This window comes from Patagioenas fasciata, chromosome 4, assembly GCF_037038585.1.
Source record: "Patagioenas fasciata isolate bPatFas1 chromosome 4, bPatFas1.hap1, whole genome shotgun sequence".
Lineage (NCBI taxonomy): Eukaryota > Metazoa > Chordata > Aves > Columbiformes > Columbidae > Patagioenas > Patagioenas fasciata.
In genome coordinates, this window is record NC_092523.1 from 59,030,105 (window position 1) to 59,046,965 (window position 16,861).

The 16,861-nt window shown below is 39.5% G+C and overlaps 1 long non-coding RNA gene across 1 annotated transcript in view; it reads left to right on the forward strand.

Moving 5' to 3' along the window:
• The window catches only part of LOC139827927 (uncharacterized), a 47,871-nt gene extending 47,755 nt beyond the window's left edge, over positions 1-116 (forward strand). Inside the window, exon 3 of the long non-coding RNA XR_011739066.1 lies at positions 16-116. This is a non-coding gene — a long non-coding RNA (uncharacterized lncRNA). The remainder of the gene's footprint in view (positions 1-15) is intronic.
• The last annotated feature ends 16,745 nt before the right edge of the window (positions 117-16,861 follow it).

The window sequence follows — 16,861 nt, forward strand, 5'->3', positions numbered from 1 at the left end:
TTTTGTCTCTCTTAGGTGTTGCTTTATGTCTGCCACAGCATTGAAATCTTTCAGGCAGGAAATATATACATCTGAAAGTCTGGATGACAAACAGCATACAAACAGCATCACAACAGGTAAAATTGTGACAACCTGATTTACCATTTCAAGACATGAAAGGGCATTATTTTATGAGAAAGTAGACATAGGAAGGTACACTTTTAAGGAAAATGTTATTATGGTATTCAAAGTCTTAGCATTCATTAAAAAGAAAAATGTTTCCAAAAAGCTGAGTACTTGCTAACCATTTTACAGATTTTGTGTATTTGCCAAGAGAAAATTAAAAATGTAATCCCTTCCATTTCACTTGGTATTACTGGTGTAACTTGTCCTAAAGACACGAGCAAGGTGTTGGAAACATATTATCAAAAATAAGGAAGAGTCAGATTTAACTGTTCTCAAGTATATAAATGGCAATACTACCCAGCATCTCCAATTCATTGCATTTGGCAAGACTTTATTAGACTTATACCAAGTATAGAATGTGCCATGAATATGTCTTGTTATTGTCAAGGTGAGCTCTGCACTGAGCCTTCATGAAAGTTTTAACCCAAACAATGGTAATCAACAGAGATAGTGACAAATGGGAAGGAAGTGGGGAAGAATAGTGACATTTGGTACTGAACCATATGTGCGTGGTTTGAAAGACATGACTGAATTGTTTTTGGTGCTCTATTATTCTGACATTTAGAATGAGGCAAGTTTCCATTTCCATTAATGTACTGCCAACTCAAAGGGGAACTGTCGCAAATTTGAGACTAAAGAAAGCTGTTCCTCAAACTTCTCTTGAGCATAATCAATGCCCTCGCTAAGCAACAGAGTAGAATTGAAATTATTATTATGCTTTCTGCTTGCTGAATACAAGAACAGGTTTCATACCTTATGATGATATGGCATAAGCTGCTTTGACAAAAGATCATGAATTTATATGTGTATGGAGAGCAACCAGTGCAAAGGAACTCTGTTGATCAATATATTCTGATGGCTGATCTGGCAAATACAGACGCTGCCAAAGTGATCCAGCCTCAGATGAAAGATATTCAGGTGAAAGAACCTCAAAGCCTGAAATATTTTCAAATTGTAGTTAAAATCAAAAACTGTTTGGAGGAAAAGTACAATGATCACCAGTTTCCTTTTTTTCTTTCTTTTTTTTCTTTTTAAAGTCACTGCTTATCTTTACCAAAATATTAAAAACAAAGAGGGAGAGAGAAGAGAGAGGAGAAAGGCTGAAGGTAGCACAAGGTGATTCAGGACCTGACAAAGAAGCTCTGAACTCACAGATTTGTCCCTCTTTGAAACAGCTCCAGGATGCTGAAATTTCCAGCAGAAAGCAGCTATTTAGCTGCTTTACGAACTTGAATTCAAAGGACTCTCCTGTCTTTGTGTGATGACAGATGAGCACAGTGCTATGGACATCACTCACAGATCGAAACTGAAGGGATGTTTTTTCTCAAAATCATTGATGCAAGTTTTCCTTACTAATGAACATTTCCCTCTTGTGACCACTTAATCTCTGAAGCTGTGGTGGTAGTGTCTCAATTTTGTTCTCTCTAGGAGGCAGTGATTGTTATTCAGCAATGGAAAAAATCAGGCCATGTATCAGCTCATTGCTGTAGTGATTGCATGTAAAGTTATTCTTATTTGTTTGGGGTTTTTTGGTGGGGTTTTGTTGTTTTGTTGTTGGATGTGGGTTTTTTGGTCTTTTTTTTTTTTTTTTCCTTTTAATGTGGCAGCAGTTTAAGAAAATCTCCAGGTAATGAGTCCCCATTTTTATGTAATTCTCTTTCTGCAGCAGACATGGGGCTCAGTGTTTACCATTTCACCTGGGACTAGCAGAAGAGCAGAAGCCTGCACCCTGTCATCCCCCTGCAGAATGCTGAATCACAACCCTGGGCTGATCCCTCTTCCCAGCTCCACTTGCCGCTCATTCCTGGAACACTCCTCAGACCCCACGGAAATTCATTTCCTTGCATGATTCACAAATTCCTTTATAACCATATAGGGCCTTGGTGCCATTATATGCATTTTTTCCTTTTTAATTTGGGCCAACTTCCTCATTTTTTATCAACTTGAATCTTGCAGTCCCTGTTGTGGTATTTTTCCATTTTACTAGCATTGAAAAGATAAGGAAATATATATGAGTGAACACATTATGTATGTAGCTTGATTTTATAGAAATGAATTTATTGCTAGAAAAGGTGCCAGAACTGGCAATCATGCCATCTGAAGCCCTTCATTCCCCCTCAGAGTAAGCAATATAAAGATTAAATGCTCTGTAATAATGAAGTGCAAGCTCCCTCTAAACACCTCTCAATTTGGTCTCAATATTAGGCCTTTGATGAAGAAAGAGATCACACCATGAGTAAGAGCTAAGAATAACTGGTAGGAATGCCAAGGGAGAAAGGCACATTTTGAGTACAAATCACAGAATTTGCCTTACAAAGAATACAAGCCCAAGCCCTAGAAGTGCTGGAGATCTGTGAACTGAAGGTTGAATTCATCTTTCTTCAAACATTGGGTAAAATACACATAATGACTAAAACAATCTCACGTGAGATGGGGAAATAAACAAAATGTAAAAAGCTGAAAGAAAAAATGGACGGTCTACTGGTCTGTCTGCGATGTTTGCTGACGAAAGTGCTACCTCAGATAATGATGCCTTCTGAAGAAAAAGGCTGAAACTCCCATGCCATTTGACATTAAAGGTCAACAAACCATCTTTCTTGTACTCATCATTCTGCTTTGCATTTCACTTGCTGCCATTTGGTCCCCAGAAACCACCCACTGAACATTTGCCTTTGAAGCACTCCACCTTCTCCTGTGTGGCATGAGTGACTTCTTGGGTCTCTCTCAATTCTCCACAGACAGCTTCTGAAATCTGCAAGTTCTTTTTTTTTGGTGTCTGTGTGTCTGTGTGTCTGTGTGTCTGTGTGTCTGTGTGTCTGTGTGTGTAGAACTGCTGCAACATTTTATGTTCAAGCCAGCAACCTTGGAGGGAAAGGACTGCAGTTCTAATAGCAAACACAACAATGATGGACAAATGCTCAGAGTACGGCAAATCTGCATTCAACCCATTTCACACTCAGAGGAGATACTTTATACCCTGTAGACACTCATTACCTCAGACTTTCTTTAGGTAGGCTTTTTTTCTTTTTTTAATATATTTGATTCACAATGTACAAAACACTGGAGAATTATGCAGGATTACAGTTTATTGCAGCTCACAGCACAGTCTTGGACTCTCTGGAAAGTTTTCTCAGTCACCTAAGATCAGTCACTGCTTTTTGTGAAGGTCACTGTATTTTATATTCAGTGTTTCTATTAGACTCCCAGTCAAACAGTTTTCTTGCATCTGGCTGGCAGTTAGGATTGCATTATTTGATAAATCACTCATAAATCCTTTCTGTTATGTTTGTGGTCCCTTTCAAGCAAGAGAACATTCATCGCTGAATTCAGGGTTATAAAGATCAGAAATTCCACAAGAAAAAAATAACATGAACGTTATACTGCCATTCTTAGGGATATAGCTGCTAAACATTTCTTTAATGGATTCTAGTGGAAATCATTTTTTATTTTTTAAAAGAAAGTCCATTCTGCCTACTGTGCCTACTGTCTGGGTTATCATTTGAGATAGTTTGTAGACCATGATAACTTCAATATAGTTTGGATGAATTCATGGCACTGAATATTCATATGGCATATGATACAGACACTGAACCCAATTTAGTAAATGAATACTTGTAATTTCACCAAAGCCCCTCTGAGAGATTATTATGCAGATTTATGAAGGAATATTGCTGAAGCAATTCTTGGCTGTGTTTTCAGTCACTGAGGACTTAAAGTATGTAAACCTAAAATAATTTCAAGCTTATTTACTGTCACTGCTTTAATCTTCTGAACTTTTCTGACATTATTTCTCTCACTGATTTGTATTAAGTATCCCCTCCCCGTCCTTGGCCTTGAGCAAAGAGCCAGCGTCACAACACCTACAAGTGTTGCCAAGTTACTCCCAACAATATCCTTGCTGCCATAATGCCAGAAATCTGTTCTAATCCTGCTGCGGCAAAATTTCATTACAGGCAGGGGGATGTATGGACATGGGCATGTGGGTAGTATCACTGACCTGGAAATACAGAGACCAATACACAATCAGATTGCGAGCAGACTCCCGCAGCTCTTCTGTGTGATGAAGATTACCTCACTATTTTGGGACCATCCACCTCGTAAAAGAAAGAATGATCAGGCATGAATGAACAATGGAGATACTTGACCCAATAGTATATTACAGTCCTTTAAAATTCAGTAGGTGTGCTGTAAGTTGTTCTCCAAGTTGCCAATTTTACAAGAAGCATCTTTTTTTCAAGTGTCACAAACACACGTATTTCTGCAGCACCCTCCAAGACCCACTGTATCACCTTCAACTTTATTCCTTTGGGTGTCAGAAAGAAAACGTATAGCTACCTGCTAAATGTCTCTTAAAATAACATCTGGCATTAAAATAACATTCTCCATCATTGCTACCAAAAATAATAATTAAGGAAATAGATCAGTATCCCTCCCTGTAGCCAGTGCTACCTCTCCTGCCCCACTCATTAAGGGAATTACTCACTGCTGGACTACCTCAGTTTGCAAATGGGCATAGAGCCAGATCCTGAATCCTTATTCATCATTCATCATTCATCATGCATCATTCATTCCGCAGCCACAGGAATCCTAGCTTACATGAGATGATATGGGTAAAGTCTTTATGATGTGGCCCACAGTCTTCAGGAGGCGACAGCAATAGTTAGTGTGCTGTAAATATCATGCTTCTTCTCAGTTACATTTCTTGGTATACAATATAGTAACATATGCTACATGGAAGTGAATCGTAAAGGCCAACTTCTGCTCTTGGATTCAGATCTCCTTGACTTGCAGAGCAAGGGAGCCTGGTGACACCTGCAAGCAGTAAGTAACCATGGCAAAGACTCCATGGGGGAGCTGAGGGAAAGATCGGCAGAGAGTTTCTGGAGGTTTCTTGTGCTTCATGTAAATTGTCACACTGTGGCTTCTTTTAGCCATGTTTTGTGTGGTGAGCATGCACATGGACATCTTGAAGTCCTTTTATAAATCATTATAGAGTAGAATAAGGCAAGTGAAGCCTTCAAATCAAGAGGCTAGAAAATCTGTGTGCCAGAAAGACATAGCAATAAAACAAAAGAGATGGAGATAGATGATGATGGGAAAGACCAATAGAGGTAGTGCAAAGCACTTATATTTATTTCTTAAAAAAAAAAAAAAAAACAAAACAAAACACAACAACAACAGTTTATGAATTTATTTCAAAATGTTATCTTGTTTCATTCTTCTCCATTTTTCTTTGCATTTCTTATTTTTTCCTGGATTCCTTTTCTGTCTTCATTCCCTGATCCTCTGTCTTTTTCTTCCTGTTACACTGTTCTTGATCGCCTGTCAAGTTAGATTTGGGAAGAAGGAACTATCTTCGAAAATGTCAAAGAGTAACTGTGAAAAGACACATATTTGCACACTCTACAGGAAATGTGTTCAACTCTACACAGATAGAATCTAAGATACTGAGGTACAAAAAAGTAATTAAAAAAATCCTCCTCCTTTCTGCTCTGCAATCACTGAACTATCACTACCACAAGTAAAGCATGAGATGGTTGAAATTTAAGGATGGATCCAACTGCTCAGCATTGTATGAATGAAAATAATGAAAGCCAAGTCACAATTTTTGGAGAGTGAGTCATGGCTGCAATGGACTTTACTAGACCAATAAATTTCACATTTTCTCACTGTCAGGAAATTCCACTTCACTTGCTGCAACCCTTCAATAGGACCAATAAGCATTGCAAGGGTTGAAAGGTTAGAGAGGAGCTTTCCTCAGGTGCTGCTGGGCCTTTATCATCTTCTAGACAGAATCAGTCAAAGTCCTGTGAACTGCAAACAAGCGACACTACGGTTAACATCTCATTGCAAGGAGCTGATGATTTTGTTCTGTAAAACACCACCCCAATCTTCTCTCGGGAGCCCATTCCAATACCCATCTTTGATAAAAATACAAGGTTTGCAACATCTGAAGGTAGAGCTGACTGTGTCTCACTCACAACCCGCCTGGCTTGAGGATCACATGATTTGTGGGTGCTAATAAGCAGGAGTTTGAGGTGATTCTCTCAGTAAGTTCATTGCCTTGACTCCAGCTGCTAGCTATGAGGACAGACACCATTTTGGAACATTTAGAAAGCTGGGCATGGTGGGCAGAGTCTGGGAAGACAGAGGTTTTTCAAAAGCATGTGAAGAATTTCAGAACTCCGATATAATTCCTCTACATTTGTAATGCAGCACTTTCATGAAGTGTGGTCAAACATTTAAAATATAGCAATCCCAAGCAACAATGAGAAGATTGCATTTATTTACAGTAAAGCTCATGCCTTAGGGATGCCAGCCTTCTAACTCCTGCTACAACCTGTTTTCCAGCTGCTCTTCAAATGGACCATGGATATTTTTGTCAATGTCTTCTCCTCTAGAAATTTACAGAAGGAATTATTAAGCTTATACACTGGCTGAATTTGTGGGAGATATTCATTTCACAGGACGTTATTCTTGGCTCACAACACCAAGCTACGTTGGAGTTGCAACAGTCCACACAGTTGTAAGCCAATGCTCAGCTCCATCCATCATCTTACAGCAAGTCAAATAGCTTCCCTGTGTGTGGTTTCCGACCTGAGCCAGCTCTGAACTAGGGGAGAGGCCTGGTGGATGCTGTCTATAGCCAACCACCCATGCCAGCCATGTGTCCCAGCTAACGTGCTTAGAACACAAGGCCTAGCCAAAGTTCTTCTGATTACTAGGCAGACCGGTGAACTCCAGCTCTGGAGCTGGTTCTTGCTTTAGCAAAGACTAAAGGAAAAGTGTTGGTAATGTTCTGAAAGTGAAAGCTCCATTTTTGTTTGAATATGCACACAATAGGAGGCGATGAAGGAGGAAATTCCAGCTACAGTACATTTACAGTAAGTACGAAATTGGTCTGCCCCCAGTAACTCATCCAGCTCATTAAATTAAACCCCGCAAGCTGTCATGCACAGGGAGTGAAGAAATTAGAGAAAAAGAAAACACAAGAGCATCCAAAGTCTACTTTCCTTCCACCATTCATTTCTATACAGTGATCATTTTATGATCTCCTTAATTTCCGAGTTCGTTTTTCTACCAATACAGAACAAACCTTTTGCTCTTCATTGAGGTCAATCTTAAAGCTCTACTGTATTGTCTGGCATGAAGCGTGTATACCCAAAGTATGTATTGTTTCAGGTAGTTTCAGTAATGACAAACCATAGAATATTAGCTGTACTTTTAATTTGAACAGGGTGCTTCTGTAATGAAGACAGAAGCTTCAATATACCACAGCAGTTTTGTATCTAACAAGTAGCTTCTTTCTAAAAACAAACAAACAAACAAAAACAACAACAACAAAAAACTCTTTGAGAATTGAAAAACAAGTCTTACATACGTAAAATCTGTTACTATGGATTTCTTGGCAGTGTTTGTAATAAAAATGTAGTTTTCCTTTTGCCCAAAGGACAAAAAAAGGAAAAAATTGCATGCAAACATACTTCTAGATAGAAAAGGTGCAGTCACAGCCTTGCCTGGGTCATACAATACCCACTGAGATCTGTTGTAACTGAGGTTTTTACAGACCCTCTCCTTCTGTTTGTAAAAAATCTTTCTCAGACAAATAATGTGCTTTCTAGCGGAAACTCTCAAGGCTCTAGAACATGCAAGCCTAACGCTCACTCCTCTCCATGAAAACTTTAGTGTGGAAAAAAAATCAGTTAATTAAAAATTTATGAAAAGTGGAAATAGTAATGTGAATACAGCTGCAGGAAATTCATTTTATAATCTGAATAGCTTCTCAAGATTTTTTTAATAATAACCACCTAGTTTTAATGGGGACATTTTCATATTGCTCATTCTATATTCCTGAATAACCATCTGATACTTTGTTCGAAGTACTTGCGATATCATTTAAATGAAGCAAACCCCTTCATTTTCTTTATTTTCCATCTCAACAAGATTTGCCTTTTTTGACTCTGAAAAGCCTGTACACTTCTGCTAGTCAATCCTCTCAAAATGCTGTGTGAAGATGTTCAGTAAATCCCAAATACACCTTACTATCCCACTAACGCCATCCATCATTGGTTGCTCTCCAATATCAATCTTCTCCTGTCTCTATTTGCACTTGGTACCAGAAGGAGCTTCGAGAAGGTGACCCGCACGACTCCTATCTTAAGCTATCTGCTGTGGTCTCTGAAGTGATTCATGATCATATCAAATCTATCTCCCCAGTGCTGTTTTGTCCTTAAGGCTTCGGCAATTGCAGAGACTGACTAGAGACTCCAATCAACCATCTGCTGTCTGCCAACTGTGGTGTCTAGTCAGGTTATGCTGAATGCAAAGAGAAATGTGTTTTGTATTTGGATGGTTAATATGCTCATCTCTTCCCATAGTCCAAACAGAATATTAAGCAGTTGCAACTCTAAATGACTGGGATGGTAGCAGAAGAAAACCTTAGTTTTAGAAAGAATATTTAAAGTCAGCTTTAATGCTTGTCTGAATGGGAGTGCTAGTACTAATATAGTGTACACAGCAGCTTTCTACTGGCAAAGAAGGGATTTAATCAGTGACAGGACTTTTTCCATCAGTTCTTTCTAGCATTTTATTTCTAGCTGGTTTCCTTCTACCATGACAAGTTTTATCAAAGGCTTGCACAATCACAGCAGCCAAGTGCCTGAAGTGGCCATTTCAGGAATTATTTTTCAAAGGTGGCAACTCTATCTGCCTTGGTTCTGTGTGCTTGTAGACAGAAGGCACTAAGGGCACGTCCTTCATGGTATTTTGGCACCTCAGTGTCCCATCCTTGAACACCAGAAGCAGTCACTGTGTCCTTGAGCTGCAATTCTAATAATAGCACTTGCTTCTGAGTTATGTGCATCAGCTGTTCACTGGCTGATTTGATTGGTAATATTGCCCGTGGGCTTGAAACTGGCCAGGAGAGTGCTGTGGGATTTTCATCATTTTCACTGATTGCAATACAAACTGTAAACTGGTATTATAGTCATTCTTTTGTTTTTACAAACTACAAGAGCAGACACAGGGCAGCTACCTTGCAGGAGACAGCAGGTTAGCCATGGCCTCAGTTGATTGAAGCCAGAGGGAAAGCCAGGCTGGCCACAGCAGTGCTGAGCGGCCTGTGTGGGATGATGATGTCAGTGGAGATGCATCATCACCCATGCCCCCAACCATCCCTTTTCCCTGGGGACAACAGAGTGGCATGGGACCTGCTGGCTCTGGAGGGATTTCGTAGAATCACAGAATCATAGAATTATTTTGATTGGAAACAACCTTCAAGACCAAGTCCAAGTGTTAACCTAACACTGTCAAGTCCACTGCTAAACTATGTCCCTAAGAACCTCATTTATGTGTCTTTAAAACACCTCCAGGTATGGTGACGCCACCAGTTCCCTGGGCAGCCTGTTCCAATGTCTGACAACCTTTTCTGTAAATAATTTTTTTTCCTAATATCCAATACAAACTTTCCCTGGAGCAATTTGAGGCCATTTCCTCTTGCCCTACCACTTGCCCAAGCAGTGAGAAGAGACCAACACCCTCCATTTTACAACCTCCTTTCAGGTAGTTGTAGACACTGATAAGGTCTCCCCTCAGCCTCCTTTTCTCCAGGCTAAACAGCCCCAGTTCCCTCAGCCGCTCCTTATGAGACTTGTGCTCCAGACAGCCCAGCCTTAAAATACTGACTCAAATTGCTACAGAGCAAGACATTGAGTTTGCAGCTCCCAAGCCCCAGGGAAGCACCTCCTGTACTTGCCTGCTCTCCCCTCTGCCTCCCTCTCTGCCCCTGGCTGAGATCTGAAATTTCATCCAACACCTGACAAGCCTTCCCAATCAGAGTGCTCTTGAAGCTGTGAGCTGCTGGCCTGAGATTTGCTCTGAAAAATGTGCTTTCCCTGGATTACTATACAATTACCTGGCCAGTCCTACCCAGCTTTAAGTCCACAATTAAAGCTTAGAATTCTGCTTATATCTGTCCTTCAGAATGTATTATCTAGTTTTACCTTCTACATCAGGGTAAATCAAGAGTACTTCTGCCTGTCAGAAGAAATGTAGACCAGTGGAGGCATAAATGGAACAACAATAAAGAATTTATCATCAAAATACAGAGAGAAAACAAAAAGAAGTTTGCTGTTCCATTTGGTATCATACAAATTCTCCTTTAGGGTAAATGGATATGGACAGAGGCTGAAGTTTTGGTTTGATTGTTATTTTGCTGCTCAGTTTGCCTGCCTTTTTTAAAGAAAAATGCCCTCAGTGAAGTCTAGCTAGAAAACAAAAGTGAACTATGATTTTTAAGCTAGGACAGAAAATCATAAGAAAACAAGCTCTTCGCTTCCGAGAGCAAGCTCCTCAACACAGGCATGTTGAGACCAGCTTATCAGACCTCTTCATTTGATATATTTTAACCAAGGCTATCCATGTGTCGCACACTTCCAGAGCACAGATTTGTCCAAAAGTAAACCCACAAACAACTACAACAGTAATAATAAATCCTAGGGAGGCAGTTCAGACTATATTTACTATATAACATCTGCACCAAGCCCTGAGAAACATTATGTTCCACATTCCCTGTCTGTATTAAGGAGAGCTTTTCTGATGTGTAAACCATCATTTATCTTGTCTTTGATTCCCTCCATATGACCTTTTTCAGAGTATGGCAGTATAACATCCTCACTATGGCAAGCTCTGAGACCATCTGAGGACAGGCCTCATAAAGCCTGCCTTTAACATTAATCGATCACTTTATTATGGAAGTAAATCAAAGCAGTTAAACTCGGGTCTTCTGAGAGTTGAAGGTCAAAGAGAGAAAAACAAACTTTATTCTGGGAGGAACATCATAGACAAACTTTTTCTGCACCATCCCTTTGTTCTTTGCCTTAGAGACATGACAAAGGCACGTACCACATACTGTTTAGGGAAGTAGGGAAGCAAATAGACGTTAATATACACAAAGTGTTTGTCGATGTCTCATCACCTCCTAATCTCTCTATTCAAGCACTTTTGCAAAGTCCTTCTTTCATTTCCTGGAAAGCAGAGGCTGGAGAGAGGGGGTGATGGACAGGAGAATACAGACTCACCTTCACAGCAGCTGGGCTGGAAAGGCAGAGGAACGGAGGAACAGAGTAAGGCTCTAGCAGATCAGATCTTTATTCATCATTGCTCCACATCTTCATCTTCACTGAAGTATTTGGAGAAGTACAGAAGGACCTCCACATCTGCCTGTACAGTCTGTCTGCAGGAGCATGGGTACAGCTGTAGGTGCACAGGAACACACAAATGTTTTCAGAGAGGAAATTCAGCTTAAAGAAATCTTACAAATAACAAAATCTGCAACTTCAGTCTTCCTTCGTTCTGCAGGACTGGATAAACTGACAACCAGCTCTTCTTTGTCCAATGTTATAGCTAGCCCAGAGAGATATCCCTCTCCACTGCAGCCGAGCTGCTTTGTGGTGCCTCAGACATGAGTGGCCTGAGAGCTTTGTTCATGTAAACCTCTGTATCTTGAACTAAACTCATGAGGCTTGAAAAAGCACCACACAGCTGACTGATGGGGCTGTGTGAGGAGGACAGCTGCGCAGAAAGCTGCAGCTTTGCTGCATGTCCAGCTCAAGGCGATGCTGCTGCCCAGGATTCACCCCTGCCCTGTGTCCTCCCAGCTGTCGGGAAACACCACATCTGCTCGGCAAGCACACCTGGAACTTTGAAATTCCGCCTCTTCCCACACTGGCAGTAGGACAGAAGAGCAAGAGCAGTTGCACAGGTGAGGATTCCCTCTGAGGGTGACAGCGAAGCTATCTGTCAACCAAGGGCACACGAGCAGAGACTTTAACACCACCTTGGACCAGTCTCTGATTTCTGTGCCTCATTTTCCCTTTGCTGAAATGAGGAACATCAAATATTTTTTTTTTTTCCTCTTTTTCCTGTTTCATTTGTATTATTTGTTTTAAAGAAAACAGTTCTCAGCACTGATTTGCTTTTAGCCATGCACTCTTCAAGCCCCGTGATCCGTAACTGAAGTGCTTCCTTGAACTGTTTTGCTTTCGAACTTACCTTGGATTTTTTAAGCCTTTACAAAGACACAGGCACACCCAAATGACATCGGAGGGTGTTGGTCAGTAACGAGCTTTCTAGTCAGGGGAACCTGCCAGTTTAATTTGTTTCTTTGTAAGACACAGACATTTTTTAAACACAGAAATTTGCTGACACAGTAAAATGAGTGCAAGCACCAATGAGCTATGACTTATGGTGTTCAGCATACTGAAAAGTCTGCCAGTCACTTTAAAGAACATATGTGAAGGTATTTTTCCCATCCTGAAGTGTCCAAAATTTAAATATAGGCATGTGGTGACACAGAAGGGTCAAGCATCGCAGGTAGGGTTAGGAGAGGCAAAGGTTACAAAATCAGATGATGCCACTGATCAGTTATGGAATGTTCTTATCTTGTCATCTCCATAAAGAACATAATAAATAAGCTTATTTTAACAGGATTAGAGCAATTGTGGACTCACAGACAAGGTAACCACTCAGAAAAAATGTAAATGTGAAGGAAGTGATTCCCAGTCCCAGGAAGCAAGACACAGGTGTTTATGGTGAAAATGACAAATAGACTATTGTAAGCAAAGCTGGGAATGGAGTGGGAAAGATGGGTAAACTTATGATAGATCACAGAGACAGAAAAGCAGGCAGAGTTATATAGAATATACATATCTATTGTATCTATTAATGGAAGGCTGAGGAAGGAAAAAGAGCACTGTCAGCTTGAAATATAATATGTTTCAGGGAGTTAAGTTTTCCTACTTTTAAGTGATTTAATCTCTTTTTCTTTTATGCAGTGAATCATCTGAAAAGAACAGGGAGAGCTGACTGCACTATTAGTTAGAAGAAAATTGAAATATAAAGTGCTATCAAGTACACAGCACTAAAAACCTAGAGTAAGTATACATATTTCCACATCTCTGTCAATTACAGTAGTATTAAAAGTATTACCCGTAGATAAGAAAAAATCAGGAAAAATATGTTTTCAGCATCACAGTGACCCTTTAGGCCTGAAGTGCTGGGAAAGGGAGTTGATTCAAAGATGGTGTGATGCTGCCAGTCAGTGCAGGAAAGGCTATTTTTCTGAAGAACTCTCTGAAATTTAGCCAGGTTGATTGAACAGCACTGTGCGGATCATCAGGTTCAAGAAGAAGACTACGTGAGCTGTTACAAAGTGGTAACTGTTGCTCTAACCACAGACACAAAAAAAAACCTGAGGCAACCCTAGAAATTATGAGTTCTTAGTTGTGGTCATTTCTGCATCCCTGTCATGAGAGATGGGCTCCTATCCTAAGCTGAGTATGGTAAATGCTTATCTCTGAAAAGGGTTACTAGTTTGGACTGGCATCCAAATCCCAAATGATCTGAACCTCTTAAGTTAGAAATATTTATAGCAGGACTTCCTGAGAAATATTGGTTCTTTCTAATTTGTAGTAGGCAAAGGGAACAGAGGAATGGATATTCAATACTTGCATCCCACTGACAACCACAAAGTCAAGGGTCCAAGTAAAAGACAAAAAATATGGAAGATTGTGTCTGAGTTGTCTGAAATTTCAGCAAAACATTCTGCCATGTTTTGCTTTGAGGATCTGAGTGCGAACTAGACATCTTATTTCATCCCAACAGACTCGTATGCAATGTTAACAAGCAGTCAGTGTTGGAGCACTTCCCTCTGTATTCACATGTGCGTGTAAATAATTCCAATAATTTCCCTGGACACAATTTCCAGCTAATGGTTTGTTTCTAACTGTAATGTTTGTTTCTGTGCATATTCCCTCCCAAATATGCCGTTTCAGCAATATAAGATTATTATTATTATTATTTTTATTATTATTATTATTATTCCAAATGGACAATGAAAATACATTCCCAGGTTAAAAAAGAAAATGCCCAAATTTTTCCATCTGTCAGGTTGATCTGAAACCAACTCAGCATTCAGTGCATGTTTTGTTACTGACGTGGCTGTTCCACAAAGAACTACACAATTATTCTGTCTAACTACTCACAGTCCTGACTTCTCAATGTTCCCCAGGCTGCTGGAAGCCAAAACCTGAACTTACTGATAAATCTTTTAAAATATCATTTCCCCCATATTTGCACTTAGGTATTTGACTGGACCAGTGGCCACTACTCCTAAGAATATTTATGATCTCTATATAGCAAATGTGTGACAAAACATCCTCTTTTTGTGCTGATTTTCTACATTTGCTAAAGTGTTCCAATTTGCTGGATGAAACTTAATGAAGAGAATTCATTCACTTTAGAATGTTAACTTCTTATAAAAGAAGAGAAATTTATAAAAATGTTAGCACTCTAGACAGGAAAACTAAGCCTGAATGTTGACTTTCAGATTGGCAGTCCAAAATGCCAACACTTGCAAATGGACCTGCTCGTATACCTATGTAGACTAGCTCCCCTGGAATAAAATATGGCTAGGAGGGCTATTTTCATGATATACTGCATTCATAATCAATTTTTATATAATCTGTTCCTCTACTTAAAAAATAGAACCTTTCAGAAAATGTAAAATGCCATTGTTTAATGAAAAAAATATAATAACTAGCTTGGCAAATGTTGTATGTGAAATTTCAACAGAAACCATAAATTATATTAAATGCCCAATAAAAATGTTCAATCAAAAGCTCATTTTAAGAGACATCGTTAATGAACTGTATGAAATGATGCTTAATCAAACCCCGACACCTTGCAGGGTAGAGAGATTCCACAAGACCTCAAGAGCACCATTGTTCTGAACGAAAGATAACAATAGAACACGGTAATTAATAGTCTGCACTCCCGTGGCATTCTCCAGGGAATTCCAGTTTCTAAATGGGCTCCATTGTTTTTCAAGAAAGCAGAAATTATGCTGCATGATACTGTTAATACCTTGAACTTGCTCTAACATTAAGACATCATTTGTCAGGCAGGTTTTGTTTGCTCCAGAGTTTTGATCATTTCCCCATTTAAAGTTATTGTGTGAAAAGAGAAGAAACTTCTCCTGTAACAGCTCATTTTGCAAAAGCAGCACAGCACCCTTATCTTCTCTGTCTGTAATCTTGTAATTCACAAATTACATAAAACAAGTTAAAGAAACCTCTAGGAAGAGTTCTTCACCATAGCAGTATTCATAAGAGTATATCAACATGCACAGTAGATTTTCTTATTTGGTTCCCTTTCATTTGGCACCCTATAATGAGCATGTCGTATTCACCATATATAAATTTCTAAATTTTCCTAGCCAAAGATAGAAAACACTACTTTTTCTAGCAGAGCAGAAGAGAAGGGGAGAGTACTGCAAGAACATCTTACTGAAATATTCAAGTCACCCTAATTACTGTCAGTATTTACAGTTGTGAACAGTTTCAAAATCAGTTCTGTGTACATTTTTTGCCCTCTTAAATCTTCCTTCCTTGGAGCAACTTGGAAACATTCATTTTCTAGCAATGCAATTTTTCCAAACAGTCATAAGCTGCTATTATTATTAATCACGATATTCATGTTGGTACAAAGATGGATTTACTGAAGAGCAGAGGAAGATGTATCCCCCTCCCCTGCTCTTCATTACTGCCTTCCACTCCACGCTGTGTTCCTACTTGCACAGCCTGCCACGCTTAGCATTAGAAAAAACACAAACATACCATCACCAACAACATCTGAGAAGTATTAATGCCTTGAAAGTTATGTTTCCTAACAGGAAAGTCAAGTTTTTACACCGGACTTGTGCTTCCCCGAGGCCACCTGCAGCTGTCCAAGTTCCAGGGACGAGCTGGGGCGTGGATCTACAGCATGTTGGTGGTGCTGTGGCTGCTCCTCATGCGCACTCGCACCCCATGAATGGCTCTTACTTTCCCTTGGGGTCCCAGCACCACCATCGTCACTGACCAGAGACTGATCAACACGCCATAAAATCAAACTCCTGCTTCTTTATCCCTTGCAATTCGTCTGCAACCTTAAATGTTTTTAAGAAGCCAAACAACATCGTAACATAACGAAAGCAACTCCATTTGATGGGGTGGGAAGTGAGAATCATGTCTTCTGAAAAAAATACATTTTTTTCTTTACTTTTGCTGCTAGTAAATGAACATACATACAAAAAGAACTGAGAAGAGCTTAGATACGCAGCCAAAATAAGATGCAAAAAAACCCCACCTGGTGTGGCAAGGGAGAACACCAGACGTCTCATAACTCAAAGCTGTCCTTTAACCACAAGGCCACATTTCTGCTCTATCCAGTTATCAGTTTGTCAGCTCTTTCTCTCAAATTTCTACAGAGTAAATTTGGTCCTATTGCTTTCTTTATTCCTTAAATGTCTAATATAATCGCTCTTTATATTTTCTAGGCAATGTTCTTCCCAACTAATAATTTAAATGGATTTTCCATTTTTTTTTCCCAGTAATGCATGCTACTATACTTTTTCTTATTTTCAATTTCAGATATGATCCACCATCCTCTTCCATTTTTTAAACTTTACTTATGATTTCCTTTTCATACCTTGCAGCATCTTATAAAATATAAAATAAAAAAAATGTAATGAAACATTCAGAGGTTTCTACTCCTCGTGGGTTTTAGGAGATGCAACATCGTGCTGAAGTTCCAGCCTGCATTTTATTACTTCCAAGAAGGTGCAAAGAATAACAATAAACACCTGCCTGCACTTGTA